At 47.6% G+C, this 12,138-nt stretch overlaps 1 non-coding gene and 1 pseudogene across 1 annotated transcript; both read left to right on the plus strand.

Moving 5' to 3' along the window:
* Window positions 1-12,138, plus strand: part of LOC138242516 (zinc finger protein 271-like) — a 681,240-nt pseudogene that overhangs the window by 428,952 nt on the left and 240,150 nt on the right.
* Window positions 10,619-10,692, plus strand: trnan-guu (transfer RNA asparagine (anticodon GUU)). The gene has a single exon. It is a non-coding gene; the product is annotated as a tRNA-Asn (tRNA).

A 12,138-nucleotide genomic window follows, 5' to 3' on the forward strand; every position in this document is an offset into this window, starting at 1 on the left:
GGAACGTGCGCTTTGTACAGCCCCCGACTCCATGGTCTGATCACAAACAGATCGGGTCAGCTGTCAGTCCAGGTTGGAAGGAACGTTCGAAAGCACTAAAAATCTGACTTAGAAACGAGAAGACCGTGTTTTTTTAAACGAGTAAACGATAAAATAATATACTGCCTGCAAGACTATGTCAAGTTCAAGTTCAAGTTTAAAGTTCAAGTTCAAGTTTATTTTCATTATACTCATACACAGGTATATGGTATAACGAAATGCTATTTAGCAAGCTCTCGGACATAAGTAGTACAAAGAAGAAAACACAACAACAATACAATTGTATAACAAAAGAAAGACAGAGACAACAGCCGATGTGCAAAAAACAACAGGCAGCGTGCAAAACAACAAAAAGGTAACAGGTTATGTGCAAAAACATGCATCAAAAGAATGAAATAAAGGGATAGAAATGATGGGGAGTGAGCTTTTGACATGTATGGTAGAGGTAGATTTTCAATGTGTGTTTGGGTTTTTGGTAAGAAAGAAGGCACCGTGAGGTTCAGATCATAGGTGAGAAGTGAGGAGAGAGTGAGAGAGGCTGGGAGTTTAATAGTTTGATAGTGCGGGGTAAAAACTGTTTCTGAGTCTGGTAGTCCGGACCCGAATGCTCTGGTACCGTTTTCCATGTCATGCTAAACGCCACAAATTGTGTTTGTCCAGTCGTATCAATCATCCTAAAGTTACAGAAAATTGGATGCGACTGGTGCAATCAGCACACATTTTTTCAGGATAGTCGAGCAGTTTAAAACAGCAAATTCACAGCTTCGTGTCTTTTAAGCTTTGTGTTTCACTCTCCAAATAGAGGCAGGGGTTCAAATCCCACTCCCGACAGTCAGGCGTTTTACCCTGTCTTTTTTGCCTGCTTTTACACTGTTTCAGTCTTGTTGTGCTCGCTGACAATCACAGTACGAGGAAAACGGAGAAACTGCTTAGCAAAAACATAACGGACAGAAAAAAGCTTCATAAACATGTGAATGTGATTAGCAGCAGTAAGGTATGCATTCAAATGTTTAAGGCTGATTTATAACAGCAGCAGAAGAAAGTTGCAGCACAATGCAATTTGTGAGAATTCATGGGTTTTTATGCTGCTTGGACTTCTTTCAAGCCTATGAGGTGACCCCCGTTTTATTTTCATTTTCAAACTTCAGAACCGAATAACAAAAAGGTTTCATGTGTGACAGCATTCCGTTGCAAATACCGTTTCCACGATGTATTCAGCGACGGGAATGAAATATTTTAGTGCTGGCTCAAATGCGAGGAATTTCAGAAAAACCTGGAAAAGCAACGCTTGCAGTAAATGACATATCTAAAGCGTGTAGTCAGCATGAACAGAACAACGCAATGCTCTGTAAAAACGATCTGAAGCCGCAATTACTCTTTTATCTCAGGTAGTTCATTCCGATACGATGTTTCCGCAGACTAAATGAAATGCCGAACTCCAAACATGTTGTTGCCATTATTGTACTCCTGCTGAAAGAAGAAAGAAAGAAAGGTGTCCTAAATGAACTTTGTCGCCCGTGGGAGATGTCAAGTGCATTGGACATGAAAAGTTCCCGATAAAACCCATTTCTGTACGTTTCTCTTAGTGTCGGGGCTCCTATTGAATGTAAAGGAGGCAACATGCTCAGCCAGCCGACTCAGCGCTAACCTAACGCAGGTGTCTCAGAGCGGAATTATTCAGAACAGGAGCCTCTACTTCTTTGTATACTGAGCTTTCGGGTGAACGTCAAAGTGAAAGACAAATTCGCAATTTTCACTTTTTGATTAAGGAACAAGAAAACACCATCCTTCAAACTGGATTCAGACCAGGGACATAAGACATACTCGCTGTTTTTTCTACAGTTTTAAGAGCTAGCAACTGAGCTATCGAGAGGTCTAAAATAAACGTTTTGTCACACGCGTAGCCCAATGTAGTGTAGTGTTCCTCTTTATTTAAATCCCAGTTCGACATCAAAATACTCACTCCCCATAGTCTCGTTTAGTAGAAGAAATGCAGGCTTCTACTCTATTAACGTCAAGAGTTCTTCTAAAACATTTGAAGGGATATCAGTGCAGGCGGAAATTGACTCTTTTTCTTTATGATTTGGTCATATGATTTTTCTTCATATGATTTGGTTTTGATTTTGAATCGTTATATTATTAAGTTTGTGCTTTCTCTGTTTTTATCGTATTGTGAACTTATTTTTTAAACAAATGCTTACAAAGGCAAACAGGGCACACAGTACAAGCTAAATACCCCAGACTGCGTGTAAAGTCCTCCTTGAGGTATGCTTTCAAAATAGCTGCACCAGGCACTTGGACACAGATAAACACAGGGATTTAAAATTCAGGAATATGAATGGTCAATTGCATACAGTTGGGTTTTTTTCGTTTTGTATTTAGCGATTTGTGTATAAATCTTTTAACAATTCATTAAAATGCTAACAATATGTAAAATAAAAACAACAGCAACGTTAAATGCCAGGGAGACGGGCAGTTTTTTTTTACAATCAGATTCCAATCTCTAATGCTGTGTTTGAGAGCTGTGTGTGAGAGCTTACTGTACATAACTTTCCTTTTCTCACATTTTCTGAAAACTATTCCAAAGGGGCACCTGTCACGGACGTCCAAAGGGACTAGCCATGGGGAGTAGGAGAGCGGAAAAAGACCCATATGCGTAGCGGCGAGACGGGAAAAAGGCCCGGGCTCATTAGTGCAAAGAGTTCAGGAATGCCGTAAAGAAACCTATGCCTTCTCGGCCTTTTGGCTAAGATCAAGTTCAAGTGGCATGCCCGCAGTTCTTGTCTTTCCAAAGGTCTAGAAGGCGATCGAAGATTCTGAAGAGTGCTTGAGCTGGTATCGCTCTAGGTTGAGCCTAGGGGGTTAAGGCCAAGCAGCAGCTGAGCTGGGTGGAATCCGGCATCAACGTTCTCTCTCTCTGCTCTCTCTTCTCCTCTCCCCTCCCCCTTTCTCTTGCTCCGCCTCCTTGGCCTCTTGCCTGGAAGTGGGTACACGTGGCCTGCCCGCGGTGCTTGCTTTCTTCCTCGAGACTCGGAAGCGCTATCCGCTCCCTCTCTCTCTCTGTCTCTCTCTCTCCCTCTCTCTCTGCCTCTCTCTCTGCCTCCTTGGCCTCTTGGCTGGGAGTAGGTACACGTGGCCTGCCCGCGGTGCTTGCTTTCCACCTCGAGGCTCGGAAGCGCTATCCGCTCCCTCTCTCTCTCGCTCTCTCTCTCTCTGCCTCCTTGGCCTCTTGGCTGGGAGCAGGTACACGTGGCCTGCCCGCGGTGCTTGCTTTCCACCTCGAGGCTCGGAAGCGCTATCCGCTCCCTCTCTCTCTCGCTCTCTCTCTCTCTGCCTCCTTGGCCTCTTGGCTGGGAGCAGGTACACGTGGCCTGCCCGCGGTGCTTGCTTTCTTCCTTGAGACCCGGAAGCACTTTCCGCTCTCCTCTCTCTCTCTCCTCCTGCGCCTGCACCTAGCTGGGCTTTGCCCACAAGGACAAAGGCCAGGGCTCCCTCGCTGCTCCCTTTGCTCTCTCTCTTTCCCTCCTTTTTTTTTTCTCCCTCAAAGATGGCAGACAAGAGGACATTGATCCGGTTCCACTGGACAAAGAAGACGGAGCCGATGCCGACTGCAAAGGCCTTCTTTATGACCTTCCTGCGAGGAATCTTGCAGTTGGTGGCCGGAGATCTCTACTGCCTCCAGGACAACAAGGCAGAGAGATACATGGAGGCCTAAATGGCTACGGATGCATCGTACGAAAAGGCAACGAGACTGATCAGGGAGAAAGGTAAGCACCCTGGTTTCTCTGATTACAGGCCGGAGCCGATGAGGAAGACGAATCAGAGGACCATCACGGTTTGCACATACAATCCCTACGTACCAGCGGAACGGGTAACAGCGTACCTAGGGAGGTATGTAACCGTGGTGGGAAAACCGACAGAGATCAGGGACAAAGGCGTCTGGTACGGCAAACGCCAGTACCGAGTCCTCCTGAAGGAGGACCCAGAGGGCGTTGACGGTTTCCAGCACCCCCCGGCTCGCTTCAACATCGGAGCCGACAGGGGGTACCTCTACTACCCCAAGATGCCGGATTTTTGCAGCAAGTGCAGACAGTCCGGCCACAAGACAAACACATGTGACATCGTCAGATGTCACAACTGCAATGAGGACGGGCACCTGGCAAAAACCTGCCGGGCAGCCAAAAAGTGCGACGGATGCGGCGCCGAGGGACACCTCCTTCGCCAATGTAAGGTAAGCAAACCTTCGTTTGCGCAGGTGGTGGAAGCCAGCAGGCAGAAACCGGTCTCCAGACAAAGGGAGAGGGCTGAGAACAAAGAACCCGCACCTCCCCCGCTGAGAACCGAAACTGCCGAGGCCACACCCCCAGCCGCATCGGTGCCACAAGATGGCCGCCAGGAAGAGGGACAAGACGGCCGACCGGAGTAAGGGTCCTGGATAACTCCCAGCAAAAAGGGAAAGCGATAGCGGGAGAAGAGACCCAGGGTGGACCCACTTTCGGAAGGACAGAAAAAAAGAGTGGTAAGGGAAAACCGTTTCCTCGTCCTAGAGGAAACGGAACTTTCTTCCCTCGAGGCCCAGGAACAACCGGAGGAGGCTCCCCAGGAAACGGAACCCCCCTCCCCCGAGTCCCACGGACAAAAGGAGGAGGCAGCCCAGGAAGAGGTAACCCCCTCCCCCGAGGCCCAGGGACAACAGGAAGAGGCATCACAGGAAGTTGGAACCCCCTCCCCCGAGGCCCAGGAACAACAGGAAGAGGCAGCCCAGAAATTGGAGCCCCCTTCCCCCGAGGCCCAGGAGAAACTTGAGGCCCCCGAAACTCCCGGAGAAAGGGAAGAAAGGAGCCTTCCCGAAGCGGTGGCGGAGAGTATCCTCGAGGACGACGAGGATTATTTCGAAGCCGGCCTGGAGCCCGGACTGATGGTAGGGCTGGACCTGTCCAGCATGTTTACATTTCAGTCCCCAGCGAAACCTGGAGGGAGCCCAGCATATTCCCCCCAGGACCCGAACGAGAGGAGTTACATCTAGGCTAAACAGTGCCCAGATGTAGACTCCCAAGTTTCAACTGTAAGTACAGAGAGGAGGTTTAACTTTCACTAGTTTAACCATGACTGTGAAACTAACCTTCCTAACAACTAACGTGAGAGGGCTGAGAGACCCCGTGAAAAGACGGGGAGTCTTTCATGATCTGGCCTCAAAGTCTTTCTCAGTTTGTTTCTTACAGGAGGTCCACCTGAAGGATGAAAGCGACAAGCTGACATTCACCAGGGAATGGACGAAGGGAGAATCATGCTGGAGCGTAGGAGGGGTCCACTCTTCCGGAGTGGGAATTCTCCTCGGAAACCCAGAGATGACGCTGGTTTCCTCCTTCTCGGTGGTGCAGGGCCAGATCCTGGTCGCAGACATCGACTGGAGGGGGCAGAAGTTGAGAGCAATTAACGTCTATGCTCCAACAGAACCCTCTATCCTGAAGGAAGTGTTTGCTGACCTGGCCAGCTGCTGCACCACCAACAGACAGATGGTGCTCGGCGGGGACTTCAACGTCGACCGGGAGAAGGGGAGCGACGCTAGCTCGGCAGAGCTGGAGTCGCTACTCAAGCAGTTCTCCCTGGTAGACGGCTTCAGACGGTGCCGCCCTAACGACGCCGGAACGACCTGGAAAAACTCCCTGGGAGTGTGCACCCGCCTGGACTACATCTTCCTGCACACGACCTGCTCCCTGGAATCGGCGACGGTGTCCCCGGCGTGGTATTCCGACCACGGTCGCTTGACGGTGGTGGCTAACACCAGCCTGCCGGCATTCGGTCGTGGGTACTGGAAGCTGAACTGGGAGATACTGGAGGAAGACGACTTCAGGGCACTGTTCCGGAAAGACTACGCGAGCTGGGTTGATCTGAGAGACGGCTACAGCTCCGTGGTGGAATGGTGGGAGTCGGTGAAGGACGGGACCCGAACCCTGGCGCAGACGTACTGCAGACGGAAGGCGGCCAGGGAGAGGACTGAAGCTGCACGTCTCCAGAGGCAACTCGAGGAGGAGTACAGCTCGGCTAACGGGGGAGGAGCCTTCAATTCAGCCCGGGCACGGGACCTGAAGGAGAGGCTACGCAAACTGCACACCGAGAAAGCCAAGGCTTTCCTGGTCAAGGCACAAAGGGAGCATTATGAAAATAATGAAACCTGTTCCTCCTATTTCTTCAACCAGGTCCGGGGAGCCCAGAAAAAGAGGGTGATCCACAGCCTGAGACGGGGAGATGGAGAGGAAGTGCTGGACGAGAGCGACAAAGTAGAAGCAGCCACCGCTTTCTACACGGAGCTCTTTTCAGAAAAGCAGACGGAGGTGGAGGCAGGCGATGCTTTTCTGGAGGGGCTGAAGGCACGAGTACCGGAGGAGGTGAGGGAGGACTTGGAGGGTCCGATAACGGCCGAGGAGCTGAAGGCGGCGTGCTTGTCCATGGAGAATGGCAAGGTGCCGGGGCCGGACGGACTCCCCAAGGAATTCTACACCTGCTTCTGGGACACCCTGGCGGCAGATCTGGTGGAAGTGGTGCAGGAGATCTTCCGCCGGGGGAAACTCGGAGACACCATGAGGGAGGGCATCATCTCCCTGCTCTTCAAGGGAGGAGACGCCGCCGACCTCAAAAACTGGAGGCCGATCACGATGCTCTGCGTGGACGTAAAGATCCTGTCCAAGCTCCTGACCGGCAGACTGAGAACCACCCTCCCCCACATCATCCACAGCGACCAGACGTGTGGAGGGGCGATCCGTCAGCTGGAACCTCCAGCTGACCAGAGACGCCATCGCCTGGGCCGAGGACCGGAACGTGCCCATGATGGTGGTCAGCCTGGACCAGGAGAAAGCCTTCGACAGAGTGAACCACAGCTATCTGTTCAGGGTGCTGGAACGCTTCGGTTTCGGAGAGAGTTTCAGCCGCTGGATTCAGATTCTGTACTCTGACGTGGGCAGCAGAGTGAACGTGAACGGAATCCTGGGGGATTTCATTCCCCAGGAATCCAGAGTACGACAGGGCTGCCCCCTTTCACCCCTTCTCTATGTTCTCTTCACAGAGCCCTTAGCAGAGGCGGTGAAACGGGACCCCATCATCGACGGCCTGGAGATACCGGGAGGCGCGGGGGAAACCCTGAAGATCTCCCAGTACGCCGACGACACAACGCTGTTCCTGATGTCAGACAGGGGGTTGAGGAGGGCCCTGCAGGTCATGGAGCAATACTCCAGAGCCTCGGTGTCGAAGCTCTACCGCCGAAAGAGCAAACTGAAGTTCTTCGGGCCCTGGAAGCACAGGACGATGGCGCCGGAGGGTCTCGAGCTCTGCACGGAGCCCCTCAGAATACTGGGGGTTTCCTTCCAGAGCCGGGACAACGAGACCAACAACTGGACCGAGAGGATCTCCAGGGTGAACGCCAAGCTGGGTCTGTGGAAAACGCGGTCGCTGTCCTACACAGAGAAAGTGATGGTGTTGAAAGCAGACGTGCTGCCGGCTTTGGTTTACCTGGCGGTGGTGTACCCGCTGCCGGCTAGACTCAGACGAGCGCTGCAAGGGATGATCTTCGACTTCGTCTGGGGCGGCAGGTACGAGTACATCACGAGAAACCAGATGTGTCAGCCGGTCGAGGAAGGGGGTCGAGATGTCCCACATTTCCCCCTGAAACTCGACTGCATCTTTTACTGCAACCTCTGTCGGGCGGTGCGGGAGCCCATCGGCCACAAGTACCAGTACTTTGTCAGGCTGTGGCTCTCCATCCCGATGAGGCACTTGGTCCAGTGGTCAAACACTGGGCCCAAGGCAGAGAGGCGACCAAAGTTCTACACCCACGCTGTCAAGTGGAGCAGGAGGTACGAGGCCACGAGACGGCCAGAGCTCTGCACCAACCACAGAGCTCTGTACAAAGAGGTGAGGGGGCATCTGGTCGCCGACGAAAGGCTGCAAGTTCCCAGACAAGTCTGGGAAAGGACGCAGCCTAAAGAACTGGACAACGAACTGAAGGACCTCAACTGGATGGCCGTACACAAGAGACTGGCTACCAGAGAGGTCCTCTACAGACACTCGCTTACCAGGAACCCGCATTGCCCCCGGGACACGTGTTTCGTCGAGGAGACTCAGGAGCACGTGTTCTGGAGCTGGAGCTGCCCCTTCGCCAAGGCGGTGTGGGGCAGAATGGACATGTGTGAGATGTTTTCTTTTTGAGATGTGTTTTTTTCGGAATAAAGTATATTTTATAAGAAAAAAAATATTCGAGCTTACTGCCTCCTACGGGCTCTGTATTTGTTAGCGATACAAGACCGGCCGTGGAGAAATGAAGTGAGGAGGGTGTGTACATTAAAAGGCTCATAGCGTCCCTGGAGGGGCTCAAACCACCACCCTTTTTGTTAACAACTGAGCCACAAAGACGCATGTACAGCTTAATACTTCTCGGTCTCAGTGAAAGTGATACACTCCGTAAAATTTCCAGAGATTCATTTATTTTAAAAGGAAAATCACCAACAGCGGCCGAGATCTACTGGAGTTTTTTCATTCTATACTGCGATTTCTGAAGGGTACCCTGTGAAAATACGAGTTTTGACGAGAAGGGATGGACATATAAGGTCAAAAGGCTTGGGGAATTGAACTTTAAGGTGAAGACTGCGGGTTCAGTAGCAGCAGAACCTGATCAGTATCAGTTGACTCCGATATACTTTGAAAATGAACTTGGGGATTTAGAGTCAGACGTGCTACCGTTGCACCATGGGGTTCTTAATTTAAAAAAATAGAAAAAACAATCAGTGTTCCTGGATCTGTAATTGAGAACAACACCTACACAAGAGCTGCGCAGGAAGAATAAAATGTGGTCTGGGAAGAAAAGACTCTCTTCGGAAGAGCTGCGCTCTTCACAGATTTTTCTTTGTGAAGCTCATTTGTCTCCTTTGGGGAATTCAAAGGCACAGACAGCCGTGACTTCATGGCCCAATGGTAGCGTGTCTGACGCCAGATCAGGAGGCTGTGTGTTCAAATCATGTTGAGGTCAGCTGTTACTTTTTCAGGTTCTGCTGGTCCTGAACACGGAATTCACACCATGCAGTTGAGTTCTATCTGTACACCACATAGATAATCTAAACAAAATAGAGCAGTACAGGACACGCAGTGTGGAGCTCACACAGGCTTACAGTCTCCAGCATTGGAGTGAAGGGGAAAAAAAGAACTTTGTTTTTTTTTTTTAAGTGAAAAGGCACAGTTCACATCTGCTTAACATCACGTCCAACTTTAGAGACAGCTACATCAGATAATGGAATCCCGGAAGTTTCAGATAACTTTTTTTAATACAGGTTCAAGCAAACCTGAAAGTTAATGTGTTTCCGGACACTTTTGTTTTATTAAAAAGTGTCTGAAGCCTGAAAATGTAATTTGAAAAAAAAAAACCGCTATTGGACATTAGCAGCTGCTTTTTGTAACGATTTGCTATTTCATGCTGGAAAACAAAGGAAACAGACCCAACGTTTGCTTTCAGGTGCGGTTCATTACATAATATACATTATTACTGAGGAGCTTGAAAAAAATTTACACGAGCCAGGTAGAAGTCGAACCTACAATCTTATGATCCGAAACCAGACGCGTTGTTTATTAAACCGCTGGCATTTCACATGACCTGAATTCCCCCATAGGATGCTCAGCATCGCTACTAGTAATGCACCGCTCCGTCTAAAATTTCAAAGTGAGAAACGTGTTTTCTGATTTTTTATGAGTTTTAAAATATAATCTCTTTAAATCAGACAAGGGGTTTATGTTTCGCACTGAAATTCCGATTGACTGAGAATTCAAAGAAAGACTGTTTTCTTTCACAACACCGTATAATTATCACATCCACCAGACTCTCCAACCTCTCCAGACCTTGCTGGTTGAGCAATTGCTCCGATAAATTAGGTCACGTATCATGTTAAATCATTTCTTCTCAACACAACATTTCCTGGTGCACGTTTTCTCTATGAAAAAAAAGACATTTTTCCCTTGCATGATTTCTCGTTTTTTATCAAAGCGTACAGAAATAAAAAAGAAGAAGAAATAGTGTGGCAAAAGAACTCTGTCGCCCTTGGGAGATGTCAAACGCATTGGACATGGAAATGCCAGATAAAAGCCAGTTCTCTTCGTTTCTCAGTGTCGGGGCTGCTATGTAAAAGAGGCAATTTGCTCTGAGCTCAGGTTAAACGCTTACTGAACGCAGATGTCTCAGAGCGGTGTGTCCAAGCGGCTGTAAAAGGTGATGGGTGTCCTGTCACCGTAGCCTAGTTGGTTAAAGCGCTTCTCTATTAAACAAAAGAACCGAGATTCAAATCCCAGCCGTGTCTTTCTTCCTATCTTGTAGTACAGAACGTACCATTTCGGGCAATCACAAAGGGCTTGATTTCGTTAAATGCATGTGTTCATTTCCTTTCTGGAAAACTTGTTTTTGATGAAATTCACACAGCTTGCGAAAAATGAAATTCAATTATTGGTTAACAGTGCAGAAGAAATATTACCATATATTACCAAAATAAACGGTAAGAGATTTTGTTTTAACCGAAAACCTCTGATTCGAGAAAAGAACACACCAGTCTCTGTGGCGCAATCGGTTAGCGCGTTCGGCTGTTAACCGAAAGGTTGGTGGTTCGAGTCCACCCAGGGATGGGATTCTTTTGCGATGTAAACGTTGTCTTTAGTCGATTGGATTTTTCAGCGAAACCATAACCATTTTAATATTTGCAGGAAATGCGAGTGTGTAACACGTGTCAGGGTCACCGAGAAATGTCCAATAATGCCCAACATTGCAACTCCCCAGAAAACCATATTCACCCAAAACAAATTATCGTCGAATCTTCATTTATACTCCAGTTGAATCCTCTGCTGAAATATTTTAAAAATACTGTGCAGGTTTGTTTGAGACTTGACAAGCATTGTTAAGATAGCACTGTGCAGTTGGATTTTGATATTTTGACATATTTACCTTAATTTTAAACATAAATACTATACAGTCTATTGTAATTTTCAAATATGTTAGCTGAGGATGCAAAGGGGTGAAAGGGAAAGGTCAGAGGGTATAGTAAAAACAAGGTTAGGATTGGTGGAGGTGGCAGGGGTGTTGATGGTTTTTCTCTGTAGAGGATGATTGAGTTTTTTATCCTTCTCTGAAGTGAGAAATTGGAAGAGTTGGGAGTTGAGGGATCTGATGAGGTTAGTTATAAAAGGAAGTTGATGTGGAGCTGTTAGCTGTAAAACTTCCTAACATCTTTGATGTTGTCATCAAAGATAAACTGCAGCAAGCAAAGATAAAGAAAATTATCTTTGCTTACTGACCTGTCTTTCTCACACCTGAAGAAGGCTCCACAGCCAACATGTTATGTTTCCTTTCTTCTCTTTTCAGCATGGAATAATCCTTTACTTTTTCCTTTGCAGCCTACGCATGCTGACACAGCTACTCACCTGATATATAACATTCCTATAATCGCAACTATGAATGTCCACTGTGGGTATTTTTTCCATTATTATTTATTTTGGCATTGAAGCATATTTTATGTAATAGCGAAGTGTCATAATCACTGAAAAACATATTTTTTTCATTTAGAAAGAATTAAAAAAATATAAATCACTATGAATTACATTTAACCTGTTCTGATCTAGGTTTTCTATATACTTTAACATGCCATGTTCAGAATGTCACAACGCAGAAATGCAACAGAGAAGTTTTGTAATTACAAATCTTCTCTTACCTTAGTGTCAGAATACTAAGATGTTTTGGTAACGAGGAAGGAGGGAAAAAGTAATTCAGCAGAAGGGGTGCTATTTTATTGACTATAAATCCTCACATGGATTTGTGATTTGTGATTTGTAATTTTGTGTCTCTTACCAAAGTGTCAGAATACTAAGATGTTTTGGTAACGAGGAAGGAGGGAAAAAGTAAATCAGCAGAAAAGGTGCTATTTTGTTGACTATAAATCCTCACATGCCATGTTCAGAGGGTCATATTAAAAAAATGGTACAGTAAATTTTCTTATACTTCATGATTTTCATAATTTGTTACATTGTGTCTCACACCTTTGTGTCAGAATTCTGAGATGTTTTTTTTCTAAACAGGGG

This window comes from Lepisosteus oculatus, chromosome 14, assembly GCF_040954835.1.
Source record: "Lepisosteus oculatus isolate fLepOcu1 chromosome 14, fLepOcu1.hap2, whole genome shotgun sequence".
NCBI lineage: Eukaryota > Metazoa > Chordata > Actinopteri > Semionotiformes > Lepisosteidae > Lepisosteus > Lepisosteus oculatus.